At 39.1% G+C, this 17,575-nt stretch overlaps 1 protein-coding gene across 1 annotated transcript in view; it reads left to right on the forward strand.

Annotated features, from left to right (window-relative positions):
- Cmss1 (cms1 ribosomal small subunit homolog) overlaps positions 1-17,575 on the forward strand; it is a 169,370-nt gene that overhangs the window by 1,119 nt on the left and 150,676 nt on the right. The window lies entirely within an intron of this gene.

Genomic DNA, 17,575 nt, shown 5'->3' on the forward strand with positions numbered 1-17,575 from the left:
GGGAGGGAAATGGGAGGCTGGGAGGAGGCGGAAACTTTTTTTTTCTTATTCTCAATTTAAAAAAAAGCCAATTATGTGATACTTCATCTGATAATAAATGCTATGGGGGAAAATGTAGACTATGAAATACATACACATATATGGGTTAGTATGTGTCTGTATACATGTGCACATGTACACACATGAATCCATTCACATACTCATTGTATACTCATTCCCAGATCATACCAAAAACATATTCTCACTCTTATATGTAAGGAGCTTCAGAAAGTTGAGACAGATCAACACCGTAATCTTTACTGTCTTTGGGCTAGCAAGCAAACAGTAACTCAGTGTCTGACTTAATAGGTATAAAGTCCTACAGCTGTCTGTGTGTTGTTACTAGTCTACTTAAGGAGAGCAACAGGAAACTGTGCTCTAGGTAAACTTGTTCCTGCTTGTCAATAAATAAGCATAAAGAAAGTGCTCATTATAGAATTCTACGCATTTAGATGGTCAGTGAACTAATTTTTTCCATGACTTCAAGATTTTTTTGGCTATATAGACTTTAGCAAGTTTTGGTGTGTAATGTTTTTATTTTTGCAAGTTTTTTATTTTAAATTATTAAACCATGTTCAAATCAAAGACCTCATGAACATAGAAACAGTAACCCTATGGGGCAATTGTGCAATTGTGCCAAACTTCAACCAAGGTTTTGCTCTGCCTGAATTCCAATAATTAGCATTCAAGTCAGTGGGTTTTCTGTAAGAACTTTGAAGATCGCATGTTGTTATCTTATGGCTTACATAATTTTTATCAAAATGTTTGCTATAATTTTATCTTGTTTCTGGTGAATGTCCCCTCTCTCTCTTGACTACTTTCACAATTTCCTCTTCAATCTATTTGGGTAGTTTGAATATGATGTGAATGCTTTACGGATTCTGTTCATGGTGACCTGGCTCTACTCTAGAAAATGATGACCGCTGTTGTTCCTTCTGTCCTGTTTGCTCTCCTAGTCAGCAGTTCTTTTTTGGTGTCCCACTCTTCCCTCCATCTTTCACATAAGCCCCTGATGAAGTGCATGGAGAAGGGTCTGGGTGGACTTGAATTCCCCTTCTCATATCGGCTCTCAAGAGTTGGACTCTTATTCTCTCCAACTAAACCCTTAAAGAAACGACGAAGTTTTCCTTAACTGCTAGTAGCACCTGCATAGGTCTTTCTCTATGCAGTGCCTTCAGGTCACAGATTTCCTTGGATTTCAGTCTGTTTGCTATTGTGCCTGCTGGGTAGGCCCTAGACAAGTCACATTGCTGTCGCAATGAGCCGTTTCTCCATCTTAGAGTCAATTGGCTCTAGCTTTGTGTGAAGTAAGCAGAATCAGAATTTTACTCCAGCGCTTCTTTTTTGTCTTCCTGCAGATAAGATTAGGAGTTCTGCAAGCTGGGATTCAAATTATTTTACAGCTATTTTAACTGTTTAAGACTGTAGTAAAAATTTAAGTCACGATATCTTGTTTATATACCAAGTGTACTTATGATTATTATTATTTTATGAAAGCAGATTTTTTGCTAACATTGATTCCCTTGAAATTATATTATACATCTGTTTAAATGATGGTGATACATTTTTAGAAGTCAAATTTATCTTCAATTACATATTTATTGGGATTCTACATAATGTATGATTTTCAAGAACCAACTATTTCAAAATATGCTTTCAAACCAGCCCAAATAAGCAATTTAATTTTCACTGATCTGGTGGAAGTGATAGCAATAATGATAAATGCTTAATATGCTTTTGTACATTTTACATACATATATATGAATGTAATCTTTGAGGTAGCAATTGTTATCCGCTCTGTTAATGGGGAATAGACAACGCAATCATTCATAACTGCTCTCAGAGTATGGATTACTTCCCACTGACTGGACTACACTAGCAATGGAACGCTACACTGGAAGTCTCTTTCACTCTGAAATTTGACTTCTTTTTCCTGTTCTGTCTGTGTCTCCCTTCATCTAGCCCTCACCTTTTCTCTTTCTTTCCCCTCTCCCCCACCTCTCTTTCTGTCTCACACATATTCAGTAATTCTCTCTTGCTATTCTTCCATTTATTCATGTGACAATTCAGTGGGGAATTTGCTAATTGTCCTTGAAGACTCAATGAGACCTCATAAACTAAGTATTTCAGTAGTCTTTTTAGGGTCAAAAAGGCCAAGCACAGGTGGCCTTGGTTCTGCCCTTGTTTTCTTTTCTGAGTACATTGAAGATACCACATAGGTCTGACTATATTCCACTACCTCCAGTTACTACCATTAACAGTTCTGTTTATTCTTCTTTGATGGATTTCTACTGAATAGTCAGTGTGCCAGAGGCCCTGGAGTAGCAAGCCTGGGATGTCAGGTAGGAGAATGGGCTCCTTTTCCCACAGGTGCTCTTGGTCCAGTTCGCAGTCGGTAGAGCTCCCAGACAAGGTGTTAGGTCTGCTGTGCTGTGCAGCAGAGTCACTAAGTGATAACACTCTATGGTGTCTTCCCCTTGATGTTCATAGTTTAGAGTGGTGATCGTTTTTAGAGTGAAGATACTAAGTAATTTGTTTCTATTGCTTTTTAAGTAAAAGAGATTTTCCTAAAAACCTTCTCACTGAATCATATAAAATCCAAGGTGACTAGAACTTGAAAAGACTTTAAAATTGTGGTTTTTAAATTTTTGCTGTCCTACTTTTATTCAGATACCAAAGATTGGGTAATTTATGAAGTAAGAAAGCTTATTTTGGCTAAATATTGTGGAAACCAAAGAACATGGTGCCAGTGTTGGATTCTGGTGGTGGCTTCAGGCTGCCTCTTATCTTTATGGCAAGCATGAAATTGAAGTAATTATAAGAAAAATTACATATTCAAGATAAGCAAAAGGATGTCCTGGATTCACATTGTAGCCACCCAATCTCACTATAACCCAGGCTGAAAGAAACTCCATGAATACTTTCAAGTGGTTGGATCTCTCATGTTCCAAATGCCTCTTAAAGACCCCATCCCCAATAGTGCTACATTGGGAGTCATATTTCCTCATGAACTGGGGTGTGGAAAAATCATATCCAAACCACAGCATAGTTGGATCTTACTTTTGTTAAACATGTAGAAGAGAAAGGTGAGAAAGCCATGGTATGTATATAATACTACTGTGTGTATTTGTTCACTAGCTTCCTACTTCTTCATTCAGACAGCTAGACAAAAACATCACAGAATGTTTTTTTTATTGACTCTTTCTAGAAAGCTATATTTACATGAAACATTTTCCCATTTACAAGTTTTATAATCTTGAGACACCTTGGGATTAGATGGCATGTTACGGATTAATAAAATATCATGAGCAAGGCAAATTATATAAAAAGTGCATTATTTTAGCATTTGGTTCTATTAAATGTAAGAGTCCATCATGTTGAATAAGTGTGGCAGCCAGCAAGCGACAGACATGGCTGCAGGAGCAGGAAGCAGAGAGCTGGAAGCAAAGAGGGAACACTGGAAGCAGTGAAAGACCTTTACTCCCAAAGCCTGCTGCTAGTGACTTCCTCCAGCAAGGGTGCTGCTTAAGCCTCTTAAACGTCCCCAGACTGGGGACCACATGTTCAAATGCGCAAGAACAGGAGGATATTTCTAATTTAAAGAACTATAGACGGTATAAAAGCTGATAGGCACATCCAGAAGTCACGTCTTTCAAGGGCTGGCCTCGTTATGTAGAATCGGCAGCATAAGCTCAGGCTTTCTACACGAAGGTGTTTTCCACTGCTAATGTGACAGCTTGTTTTCCTTCTATGAAATATGATTTTTGGGTGTATTTTTCATGGGAATATCTTGCTATAGTTACTCCTTTCAAATAATGATAGGGAAACCTATTTATGTTGTGTAACTCTGCTAATCGATGAAAAGTTAAATGCTTCTTTCTATAGCAGTGTAGTTTGTTACTGGAAACAACAGAGTGTGTGAAGCAGGTCAGAAAGGCTGGCACTAAGTACTTCACCTGAGTTGGTTTTCAATCAGAACAGTTAAGAGGATCTCCCCTTCTGGTAGGCTTTTCCTCATCATAGTCTTCTCATTACATGAGAACATTAATGACTTAACCTGAGTGAAAGAGACCAGTAGGAAGCTGTCATAATGACCTGATCAGGGAGTCCAGAACCTGGACCTACACAGTTAAAATCAAATGTCTACTATACGTTCTACATTTTAGATCATTGAATGTTGTGACCCGCTGCTGTTTCTTGTCCCCTGGCCAGAACAGCAGTGACAGTGAGGAATGAAGCACCTTGGCCCTCATGGATCATGGTTCCATAGCAAGAGTTAGAAGTCTGGGGAACAGGCAAGCAGCATGGTGTGGAACGAAGGCCTGCAGCGCAGTGGCGCTGACACCTCATCATGGAGCAGCAAGGAACCAGTAATGGTAGATAGACACAAAATAACATCAGTGACTTTGTGTTTTAGAAAACAGAGCAGCAGAGTGGGGGGACCTGGGAGGATACAGAGAGCCCAGGCAGGGGGAAAAGATGATGCAGAGGTTCAGCAAAGATGAGGGCCAGTGAACGGTCACAGTGGAGTCACAGGGTTTATGTAGGTTGGGTATAAGGGGCACTAAGGAAGTTAGGAATATGTTTGATTTGTTTCATGGGATTTTTTTCTTTCTTGAAGAAATAAAATTCTTTGATTAATCCATGAAATGAATTTAAACAAGAAGATGGTTGATTTTCAGCGTATAGACTCTAAACCAAGTAGCACAAATATCTTAATCATATTTATTAAGTTTATTAAAAACCTGGGGGTTTTATTAGGGAAAATGATAGCACCGATCCTTCATAGACTAGATAAATTAGTGTCATGGCCTAATGCCTGCCATTCTCTTAGAGACATGGATGGGGAAGAAAAGGAATCCATTCCTATTACTCAGCTGTCAGTTCAAAGCAAAAAAGATGCATATAGACATCATAATCCCCAAAGAAAAAAAATAATAAAAATAGAAAGAGGCCAAAATTTCCATGTATAAATTATTATACCAGCTGGTCCTCCTTAAGATTAATAAAGCTATGTTGAAGTTCCTTATAATTCCACCTAAAGTCTTTTTACATTAAACAAGAAATAGACATTTCAAAAGAAAACATTTTATGACTTACTTCTGGAAAATATTATACATTCTTAATAATAGTAAAGAATTTAGAATTTATAGACTGAAAAACAGTCTATAAAAATAAAATATCATCTTCAATAGTTCCCTCATGGAAACAGAATTAAAATCTCAGATCCAATCATCTCTAGGAAACCCCTCAGAATTTTAGAAGATAGAGCTGGGGGACGGCTTAGGGACACCAGCACTTGTTGTACAAGCATGAGTGCCTGAATGTGAAGACCCTGTAGCCATGTAAAGCCAGGCATGGCAGTGCCCGCCTATAGCCTCTCACTAGGGTGAAGACTGGAGATCTCCGGAGCTCACTGACCATCCAGGCTTAGCAAACCAGTGAGCTCCAGGGTCAGTGAGAGACCCTATTTCATAACAGTGAGGTACAGAACCATAATAGAAAGTGCCTAACATTCTCCTGTGTCCTCTGCATGCACACTCCCCATGCACACACCATTACACACACACACACACACACACACATTAATTAAAATAAAGTATAAATAAATAAAAATAAATGATAAAAACCACTTAAAATTCCATTATTCTCTGATTATTAGCATCTTTAAGGGAATATAAAAAATATGCAAAGCTTGATATGTGACTCAAAGTTAAAAGATATTAACCAATTTTATCAGAGGGAAAAGACTTTCATGATGATATATATATTCACTTTCCTAATGGGGTAGGTTTTCTGCGGTAACTAAATTTTGAGAGAATTAACCAGTATTGGCACCTCGTGATTCATATGTGGAAATAGTGTGCCCTCCTTTTCCCCTTAAAGCTCAGGCTCACGAGATATAAAACCTTTTAATGAGAAGTCCACTTGAAATTGTTATGTTTATAAAAGAAAAGTATTAAACCTGTCATTACAGGCGTGTTAAACATCACCTCTATATGCCAATACAAAAAGCATTAATTGAAATATTTTAGCTTTCTCTACTTGCAGCCAACATTCATGGAACAATGATGTTATTCACAGCGGTGCTCTGATGTTGTGGGACTATAATGAGGAACGAGATGTAGGCTCTCCTTGCCCAGCAAGAAAGCACAGTTTAGTTAGGCAACAAGTTCACAAGTAGCTATAAGGTCGAATTTGTCCAGTGCCCTCTCAAATGAGATGTGACGTAATGTGAAGAGAGAGAGGTAAAATACATTTGTGGCTGAGGAACCAGGCACATTAGTCTGAAGGAGAGGATATTTAGTTGCGTCTTAAAGGTTGAGTAGAAATTGTTAAAGCAACAAGGATTACTTAGAAACTGGAAAATGAAGGCTCTGTCCTTAAACAAAGAGAATCCTAATTCAGCTGAACCATTTAGAGCAGTGAGAGTCGTAGCGAGACTCACAGTACCATAGAGTTCTCTTTGAGGCCATTGGGGTTTGTTGGGCATCCAGCAAGTCTAACTACATTTGACATTGTGGGAGCTAGTGTCCGGTTGTCTGGGTCTGTTAGTCCTAACTATGACTTTGGAAAAGTCACCTAAACTCTTTCTTTCTTTTGTGTTCATCTATTATCATCTCTGAAGCCTTGCATCAGATATCTTAAAAATCATAATTTTCCAGTTCTTAGAAACATAATAGCATGTAGCACTTTTGCTATGTTAGATAAACTCATTAAGATCTGAAAGTGTGCCTTATAAAATGCATTTATATTTACATAGTAAACCATATAAGACTCTATGAGAAGTGGGATTAAAAAAAACATATACCCCTATATGCTTTCAGCCTGGAGTTTGTACAAATAACTTTATAACGCACTCCTGAAAAATTACTAATTTCCAGTGCACTTTACATTTCTGATCTGTGGATTAAGGATGTACGTTAAGTTCATTAGGATCACACCATTCATTTGACATTATCCAGAGAATAAACTCAGACAGTCTGCATTTCATACTGACTGGCTCTTCATAAGTCCTTCTTTTCCTCTTTCTGCATTCTTATTAGTTCCAAATGTGACTTGCTTAAGAACAGTCAATGCAATTGAGTGACAGTTCCAAGGAGCAGAACAGCCTAGGAGCCACCCAGCTGGGTCTCCTTCCCTTACACTGAACTAGGTTCAATGCTGGCTCAGTGCTGTGCTTCCAGGACATCTGGGAGCCATTCAACCAAGGGAAACATAATGAAGATGTGAAAGGAGAATCAGAGAATGGAAAGGTATTGGGCTTACCAGTAAGATAGGAGTAAGCCTAAGGTTTTAGGAGTAAATGGCTCTCACTCCCACCTGTGTGTTCCCTATCTCCAGCACGGTCAGAACATTGCCATCACCTCTGTTACTGAGGCTTACAGGCACACTGTGCTGGAGGGTGGTACCCATGGTACTTGGGTTACACACCCTGATTCTTTCATACCTCTTCTGTACTCTTAACCATGCTGCCCGCGCCTTGCTTTGGTCTCTTCTAGCAGAATAGAATATAATCTTAGTCCTCGGGGTTAAACTCACACGTCACATCAACTATTGAGGATGGTTAGGACCCACCCTCAGGTTTCTCTGTACGCTTAGCTGCCACAGCCTTTAGCACACTGCTGAAGTACCTTGTCTGTATGTTTTGTCTCTCCATCTGATATTCCGTATCACTTGCCCATTTACTTTTCTGCAGCTAAAACAGAAGAAATGCCAGTGTGTATCCACACAAGCAGGTGTGTAAATACAGTAAAGATACATGAAAGGACATTTTTTTTTAAAGTTTAGTCTTTTTCGATGGTTAAGTAGAGTTTTGATTTCTTTAAATCTCATGTAATTGGAAGTTTAAGGAACTAAAGTAATGCAGTCAAATGATACATGTTTGATATGTGTACATATATACATGTGTGTGTATGTGTAGAGACAGGGTTTCTCTGACTTTCCTGGAATTCATTCCAGGCAGGCCACAAACGCAGAGATCCACCTTCCTCCACCTCCCGAGTGTTGAGATTAAAGGCATGCACCATCTCTGCCTGACTTGTATATTTTTTAATAATGTATATGTTTACATGTTTCCATATCTTTATACCACAGCTTTTCTTAGGCCTGCCATACTTATCCATTGCTCATCACACATTTTAGTAAGTAGCTGTGTAATTAAGAATGAAATACACAGTTCATTCAGCTAATTTTCAAGGATGTTTGAGTCACTGAAATGTTTAATCATGGCAGTGCCCTGACCACCATTCATTTTCGAACTCAGTAAATACCATATGCAGCATTTCATAGAATGATCCCTGCTCATTTTTCAAAAACATGCTTCTAAAATTTGATGACAATTGAACAACCCCGTGAAATAGTTATTTATGCAGCAATAAAAATAAATAAATTCCTGTATTGTAGGCTTGCCACTGAAGACAGCTGCGGTGAGCATGTTTTTTAGTCTGTTACATCAAAGTAATACAAGCTTTGCAGGAGCTGGTGGCCTTGAAGTTCCCACTGCACTTTAGTCCCTACTCTGTGAACTTGGGGAAGTCAATTTTCTAACTGTCAGGAATGGTAAATACAGCGACATACCTACCAAAAAGCTCTTTTTTTTTTCTTCTTTTCTGGTTTTCTGAGACAGGGTTTCTCTGTAGCTTTGGAGCCTGTCCTGGAGCTAGCTCTTGTAGACCAGGCTGGCCTCGAACTCACAGAGATCCACCTGCCTCTGCCTCCTGAGTGCTGAGATTAAAGGCATGCGCCACCACTGCCAGGCCAAAATGCCTCTTCTAAGTGGCTTTTACAGCCTTTATCTGCCTTGCCTCTCCCATAGTTTGAGAACTTTCTAGATTCCTAGCACTGATGCAGAGGAACTGAAACCTGTTTCTAGAACCTCCACTTTCCTCTGTTCTCATCAGTATTCCTTCCCTATGACTCAACTGTCATTACCAAGAAAGAAGACAAAAGCTAAGAAGTGGGACAATTTCAAAATACAGAATAACTTGCCAAAGCAAGCAAGAAGGTATATTTGATCAGGAAACAAGCTGGAAGAAGGCCAAGAGAAAATATCATATTCTATATGATATGTATCAGTTATCTGAAATATTTTTGTCTTGCTGGTTAATATCTTAACTTTTGTGATATGATTAGCATGGGTGTGTGTTTGTGTGGGTGGGTGTCTGTAGTATATGTATGTGTTTGTAATGATGTGTGTATGTTTGTGTAGTGTGTGTAGTGTTGTGTGTCTCCTTTTGTGTGTATCTGATGTGTGTGTTTGTATAGTGTGTCTATGTGTGTAGTGTATGTCTGTGTGTAGTGTATGTGTCTGTGTGTGTTTGTAATGTGTGTAGTGTGTCTCTCTATGTTTTTGTGGGGTGTGTGTGTAAATTTGTATAGAAAGTTAAGGATAAGAGAATATCAAATGCTCAAGTACAGAAATTGACCCATATTTCTGTAAATTGACTTACTCAAATTTTAGTTTTGCTTCTTCATTTATTTTAGTAAAGTTAGAATTTGATTGTTTGAAAGCCAAAGTTGTATTCTTTACTAGTAGCAATTAATTTATTTATTGTGAAAAATGTCATGTCATAGCAAATTAAAGGTTTTATTTTGTCTTCTTCACTTGTGATCTGGAGCCAGAAATTAAAACCACATGATATGTTTTAGAATTAAACCATTTATTACTGATAGATAATGACAGACTAGAAACAGGAGGCACCGGTCAGTCTGCATTAGCTCATGAGCCCTGAATCACTTTTTAAGATCCCTAAAGACCTTTGCAATTCTGTCACTTGCCTTAACTCTCTGTTAAGTTTCTGATGTGGTCAGATGTCCTCTGCCTCTCGTCACTGAAAGCCTCTGCACACTATCTAGCGGCTTCTGTACTTAAAGGATATTTGCCAAAAATTTCCTGCTTCATGTACTTCTTAGAAAGAATGAACATGTTTACGAAAACTTGTAAGTTATCTCTGGCCTTCCACTTAAGCCACCAAGGACAAGAGGATCCTAGGAAGTAAAAAAGAAAGATTTACATAAGAGGAATAGATGAATTGTTTTAGTTTATTCCTAATTCTTTATGATTGAGAAGTTAAGTGCATGATAAAATCAAGGTCCACATTCAGCTAATGTTGAAAATTATGCTTGATGCAAAATATCAGTTGCAGAGTAGAGTATAGATGAGGGTTCAGAACAGTCCTATAATTCAAAGCACACATGGAATGATGCATTAGGATACAGGTGCCATTTTTTTAAGAGAGTTATTTTTAACAAACAGATGACCGCAGTCACCAAACAAACTGATGGTATTGTTTCTTGAAAAGGCTTGATGGGAACAAGATAACTCTTATTAAACATAAATATTTAAAAGCTTGCACAAAAGGACATAAGAAGTGGGGCTCATATAATTAGATGTATGATCAGCATTTCTGTTGTTTTTTTTTTTTTTTGTAAGACTCAAGATTATCAAAAATCAAGGTAACTGAAAGAGAGAAAATTGAGTAACAAATTGTCCTAAGTGCTAATAGTTTGCTTTTAAGGCACTTGGTGCCTAGTAAGATAATATCTGGAAAAGGTAAGCTATCCAAACCACATTCATAAAATTAAAGTCTGAGCTGGGCTTGGTGGTGCAGGCCTTTAATTCTAGTGCTTTGGTGGCAGCCCAGAGGTGGAGCTGTGTGAGTTCAAGGCCAACCAGGTCTATGTAGTGAGTTCCAGGACGTTTGAAGGCTACAGCATGAGACCCCATCTCAATAAACAAACAAACAAACAAACAAACAGCAAGGGCTACACAATGAGAACCCATCTCAGTAAATAAATAAGTAAACAAACCAAGACAAACAACAACAACAAAAATTAAAGTCTGAAATGTCTCTTCAGTCTTCTGAGTTTTCTTATAATTATCACAAAATGAATTTTGCCCTAAACGGATTTTCAAGCCAGTGTGACTTGCCTACCACAATGCTTTGACACTAGTAGGAGTTCATTAGATGCAATCTATACATGAATTTAACCAATAGCAGCAAGTGCATTTATAGGTGAATTAATTGTTGTGAGATGTTTAAATTTTATTGCATATTTTTAACTGACAAGTAGAAAGCTTTTAAGATTTTTGTTTCAATAAAAATTCTATGCCAGGGATGTTGACATTATTAGGTCTAAAGACAGCCTTCATCAGCAGAAGGTTAGCAGATGCTACATCTCAGGATCAGGTCTTTACTTTTTGCTTTTCTGTTTCCTTTTTGTAGTGTGTATTCATGTGTGTGGTTTATTTGCTTATTTTAATTTGGTTTTGGTTTGGTTTAGTTTGATTTATTTGTTTGTTTGTTTGTTTTAGGCAGGTTTCCCTTATAGTCCTGATGGTCCTGGAACTCACTCTGCATACCAGGCTGCCTTGTGTGTATTTCACACGCGTTTGGTTTGTTTGCTTGTTTTGGTTTGGTTTGTTTGTTTGTTTTTTGTTATTTATTCTTTTGAGACAGGTTTCCCTGTGTAGTTCTGACTGTTCTGGAACTCACTTTGTGATCAGGCTACCTTGAACTCAGAGAGACCTGTCTTTGCCTCCTGAGTGCTGAGATTAAAGGCATGGGTCACCACTGCCTGGCTATTTTTGATTTGTTTTTTGATGATAGTTGCTAAATTAACTTTATGGCCCTCCATTTCCATGACCATAAAAGCATATCATTGTACAATTCAAAAAACTTATTTTATACATGCTTATTGGCTTTGTATAGGTTAAAACTGAAGATATATCCCTATGGTAGAGTATTTTTAACAAAGGGTTTTGTGAACTTGGAGTTTTTGTTTTTTCAGGGTTTTTTCTTTGTTTGTTTGTTTGTTTGTTTTATTTTGTTTTCCAAGACAGGGTTTCTCTGTAGCTTTGGAGCCTGTCCTGGAACTAGACCAGCTTGGCCTGAATTTGTTTTTGTTTTTGTTTTTTCTTAAAGTTCATGGGGAAAGAAAAAGAATAGGGTAATAGCTACATTGGTATATTTATAATGAGAAGAGTTGCAATGTCCCTGTGTTAGGTGAGAGACACAGAGAAATGATGACTAAGTGAGGAGGCATGCTCCAGCTCAAGCAGTGGGAGAATTGAGGAGGCATGCCCCAGCTCAAGTGCTGGAAGAACTGAGGAGGCATGCCCCAGCTCAAGTGCTGGGAGAACTGAGGAGGCATGCCCCAGCTCAAGTGCTGGGAGAATGAGTCCTTCTCTTACTGGCCTTATGTTATAAATTCTTACAGAGAATGCACTTGCTCCTCCTAACACATTCAGCATCATCTGGAGATGTTTTGGGGTTGTTCCACTTTTAGTTGGGAGATTTGAAGTATCCAGTCAGTAGAAGCCAATGATATAAGGAAACACCCTACTCTGCACAGGACATCCCTCTACAATAAATATCAAATCATTCAAATCAACCATAACATTATAGTAAGAGAACTTGACATAGTTGGAATGTCAAGAAGTATTGGAAGGATAACCAGGTATAGTGGCACACATCTGTAATCCTAGCAGTCAGGACATTGAGCAGGCAGATTCTGAGTTCCTCCAGCCTGGACTGTATAGCTAGACTATCTCAAAAATTCAAAGTAGGAAAAAATAATATTGGGTGTCTACAAATAGTTAGGTGTAAGAGGTGATCTGAGCTTGATCTGACTAAAATAGAAATAGCCACATGTTTTCCAAGACTAAAACTCTGTTGCCAAAGTGAACCAAAATTAAAAATTACTTTAGCACAGTCCTGAGGTCTGAGTTATTTTCTCCATGAATGAATGTAATAAAAGTATTTTGAAATTCCATTTGAAATTACATGCACATGTCTAGCAAGCAAAAATATGCTTTTGTGAACTTAAAAATAACACTGTAGTGGTAAACATTTCATTAACTTGATCTGGAAAAAACACAGTAAACAGTTTATACCAGATTTTCCAGTCTGTCTGCCTATTGGGCTCTTAAAAGATGGCGAGAATTGTGTTCTTCCGGCCATTATTTCTGTTTCTGAGGAACAGCTTTATTTTCTTAATCAAATCAAAGTTTGAAAGGAAATATGGGGCATAAGAATGCAAGGATGAGCTGTAATTTCATTGCTTGTAGAGTCATGCTTCAGAAGAATTTTATTTCAGAAGAGTCTTGTTATCATCGTGTGTCAACAACTGTTTTTATAAAAGCGTGACTAAAAACTAAAAGAATTATGATAATCTAAACCAGTCTTTACAAAAAAGTCTGCAATTTATCATCATTTTTTCTTGTAAGAGAGGTGTTTTAGCCGTGCTTCTGAAGCCCTACTACACAGGTGTAATTGGATTGACACTTTAGTGGTACAAACAGCAGCAAAAGGACCTCTTTCTACTTGCTTCCTCCAAATCACAGAGAGGCAGGATTTCTGGAAGGGCTGTTTGAGTTGTAGAAAGGCCAACAGGGCCTGCTGATCCAGGGATCACTTTTTCCATATTGTCATTTTGGTCCGCAGTCTGCTTCATTCTCCTGGCTACTTCCTTCTACCTGTTTCTATTCAAATTTGTCCTAGAATTCTAAACAACTGGGAAATCCCTGTGTTTCGTGATCCTTTATATAATTATTAGAAACAGGCTGCAGTTGTGTTGGCCCCTTTAAGGAGGCATGGTTTTTATTCGTGGACCAAAATAGGAAAAAGTAGTGATTTTTTGCAACAGATTTTTCAGTCTGTTAGTTAAGAGTAAAACCAACAGTTGTTAGTAACTAGTTTACAGAGCACTTTCATATTTGGCATCTGTCTTATTTCGACCTAGCAACAACTGAATGGAATAAGTATCATTATTCTCTTGGAGGGAGTGGGGCAACATAACCATGGCCTCAAACTCACAGAGATCTACTTTCCTCCTAAGTGCTGGGGTTAAAGACAAACACCACCATGGCCATCCCAAAGGTGTATTTCGTGGGTGTGCGCACGCGTGTGTTCATTGTAGGCGGATATAATATGCAGGTGCACGTGTGTGTGTGTGTGTGTGTGTGTAAGTCACAGGACTTTTAAGTGTCATTCTCTCAGAACTCACGACTGATTTTAGAAACAGGATTCCTGATTAGCCTAGGCTAGGCTGTCTGGCCAGTAAGACCCGAGAATCCACCTACCTTCTTCACTGGTGCTGGGATTATACATATACACCACATAAACAGCTATTATTTGAACTCTGGGTATCAAACTCAGGACCTCATACATTCAACGGAAGCATTGTATCAACTGAGCTGTCCCCTAAACAAGCAAAGGCTGTAGAATGTTCTGCGAGTGCCCATGAAGTTTTAGCAATAATAACTTTAATTGAAGAAATAGTTTCATTGTTTGAAAATATATGAAGTAATTTCATCTTTTGTAATCAAAATGAGTCCATGTCCCGATTAAAGTGAACTGTTACTCTATTACTCTGATGGCTCTACTCTTGGCTACACACTGAAATACTTGAAAATGACTTCATAGATGTCCATCCCAGATTGCCAGTAGTTCTCGGGTAGCTGGAGAAGAGCCAGCAGGATAACATTGCCGCTTCCACTGGGGAGAACAGCTCAGTTGTCCTTACTGTCACCTCCTGAAGAGTGAACAGCAGACACTCGCTGCTAGTTTAAAACTTTGTCCAGAGCTATGAAAGTAGAGCTTGTTTGTGAAGAAGTAAAGGAAGGAATAACATGTCGTGGTGGTCCTGATTCCCCCAACACCACACACTTGGCAGTACAACTTGTCTCTCACCCTCTCGATATGCAAACCTTTGGTAAAGTATAAGGCAAAATATCCTGTGTTGTCGAAAGTATCCATGTTTAAAATACAAACTCACTCTTTCCATATCTGTGGTCATCATGAAGTTGAGTAAGATTTTTCAGAAGAATTATTCCAGGTGTTTGCTATACAATAGAGTTAAAAACCAGTTAGTCTTAGCTGAAAGTTCAGAGTATTGAAAAATGATGTAATGTAAGCTGGCAACCTCTCAATATTTAAAAAAAAAATTATGCCAGGCAGTGGTAGTACACGCCTTTAATCCTTCAGAATTAATCTGCACTCGGAAGACAGAGGCATATCTGCCTCTGAGATCTCTGAGAGTTTGAGGCCACCCTGGTCTACAGGGTAAGTTTCAGAAGAGCCAAGGCTACACACATAAGCCCTATCTTGAAAAACATCATCAAAAATCAAAAAATAAAAATAATCACTTTGTTCCTGAAAACAATACCTCTTTATACAAGAAAAGGAATCCTAGGTATCCCTATTGCAGATCTGAAAATAATATTTTCTAGCTCTTAGATGGTCTACAATCCATTCTACATAGATGTCTGACCTCATGCACATCTTCATTTTGGAGGTAGCACCTTCTGTGGATGGAGGAAGTCCATGCTGTGTATACGTATACCTAAGAACATACAGTTTTGGAATAGCCATTTTGCAAACACAGTTAGCAAGAGAAGTGGAGTCTCTTATTTGTACCACTGTCCCAGGAGAAGTGTGCAGCCTGCTTGCCGTCTCTGGAACTTAGTTGTCCCATAGTTTTCTTAGGCTCTAGTCATTCTGCTTTTCCTCTTTTTAATCTCCTAGCTACCTTTTGAGTGCAGAGCTCACTAATATTTCTTTGATCTATTTAAAGAAAGATAAAATGTAAAACTGTTAGTGTTTCTTACAGCCAAGTGGTACCTACCCTAGCTCTAAAGAGATAAGATCTCCTCCTACCTAGGGCACTCAGTTGTAATCTACACTCAATTCTGTGATCTGTTGATCTGCCCTAGAACAGACCCCTTACTGGCCCTTTTACCTCTGTGTTTCCAGCCATCCCTTTCTGCCCTTCATTTCCTTCCCTTCAACCTAAAGATAAGACTCTTCTGTTTTAGCAATGCTAGGAGTGAGACGTTCCCTTAACTCCTTTCCACCTCCTTCCAACCGGTTCCTCCTGTTGTACCTCCTGTCCTTGCTTTCCAGAGTATCTGCTCCCTGTCCACCTCCCATTCATCAAGGGTTTGTTCTCAGCTCCCAGTCCTCCTGCGTCAGCACAGAGGGCATCCTCATAATCCCACCCACAGACACTTCTCAGCACTCATTTGTCTTCCTTAGCTTTTCAGTAACATTTACATCAGGAGCCACTTCATCGGTGCTGAAATAATTTCTCCTGTGGGCTTCTCTGACCCTATTTCCGCCTCTTTTGCCTTATTCATTGAGTGGGGTTTTACCCCTTCTCTACTTCCCATCACTGCCTCATCTTTGTCCACTCCTTAAAGGCACATGAGGAGTTCCTAGGCCTTTTATTCTCAGGCCTTTTGGCTCTTCATTTGTCCCTTGATAATTTTGTTCATCCTTGGCCTCCGCTGCAGCGGGTGGGAGCCAACTCCTAAGAAGCAGTGTTGCACAACTCTTTCCTGCTCTCTGCTGTGCCTGTCATAGAAATCTTACAATCAGCCAAGGTAAGAATATCGAGAGCCTCCAAATCAACAAAAGCCACAGGTCAGGGCTTCGTTCATACAGCCAGGTTAGCAACAGAACACACTGGCCCCATCAGGGGATGGCCACCAGTTTCTGACACTGTCTCACGCTATCTGAGCACCAGACGTTGTTTCCAGCTGGTTTCTAGCCAGCTCATCTTCAACACTCAACTGCTGAATGGAATCCATTGTCTTCTGAAGCAGCCCTGTCCCGCACTAGTGGCCCCAGTTCTCTCCTGTTAATACTCCTCCTCTCTCACCTCCCGGTGTACCTAACTAACTGACAGGTGTGTATCTTCACCTTATTTCATAAAGATTTGTGTTAGTTCAGGAAGATGCATGATGGCGCACCGCAGAGTAAATCCTTCACAGTGATAGTAAAATGGTGCAGAAAGAATGCGCACCAGAAGAGCAGAGGAATCCAGAAGTGACATGGGCGTACAAAACACATGTCGTGGGGGAACCACCAGCCAGCCACATGTTGCCAGTTAATTCAACATCCGGAATTACTTTGAATTCATCTTTGCCAGAAAATGCAGTAGTCCAGCCTTCCTCCCCTTCAAATACATTTCTATCTCATAGTAACGTTCCGCTAGGCTTCTAAAGAAATGATGCTCACAAGGCCCTATCACAACATCCTCTCCCCAACATTGAAATTTCCTGTCGCTCTCCAGTGCCCTCGAAAGAAAGTTCGAGCAAATACCCAGAGACAACCTCTTACATGCAGGTTTTTTGGGGGTTTTTTGTTTGTTTTGTTTTGTTTTTTTTTTTTGCTTCAAGACTCAGCATTGATACCACTATTCTCTGAAGCCTTCTCTATATCCATAATATGATTCAGTGTATAATTAATTTTGTTGGTTTTTTATTTATTTTTATTTTTTATTTATTTTTATTTATTTATTAAAGATTTCTGCCTCCTCCCTGCCACTGCCTCCCATTTCCCTCCCCCTTTCCCAATCAAGTCCCTCTCCCTCGTCAGCTCAAAGAGCAATCCGGGTTCCCTGACCTGTGGGAAGTCCAAGGACCACCCACCTCCATCCAGGTCTAGTAAGGTGAGCATCTAAACTGCCTAGGCTCCCACAAAGCCAGTACGTGCAGTAGGATCAAAAACCCATTGCCATTGTTCTTGAG

Source organism: Alexandromys fortis, unplaced genomic scaffold (assembly GCF_014885135.2).
Source record: "Alexandromys fortis isolate MF-2015 unplaced genomic scaffold, M_Fortis_MF-2015_v1.1 scaffold_4, whole genome shotgun sequence".
Classification (NCBI taxonomy): Eukaryota; Metazoa; Chordata; class Mammalia; order Rodentia; family Cricetidae; genus Alexandromys; species Alexandromys fortis.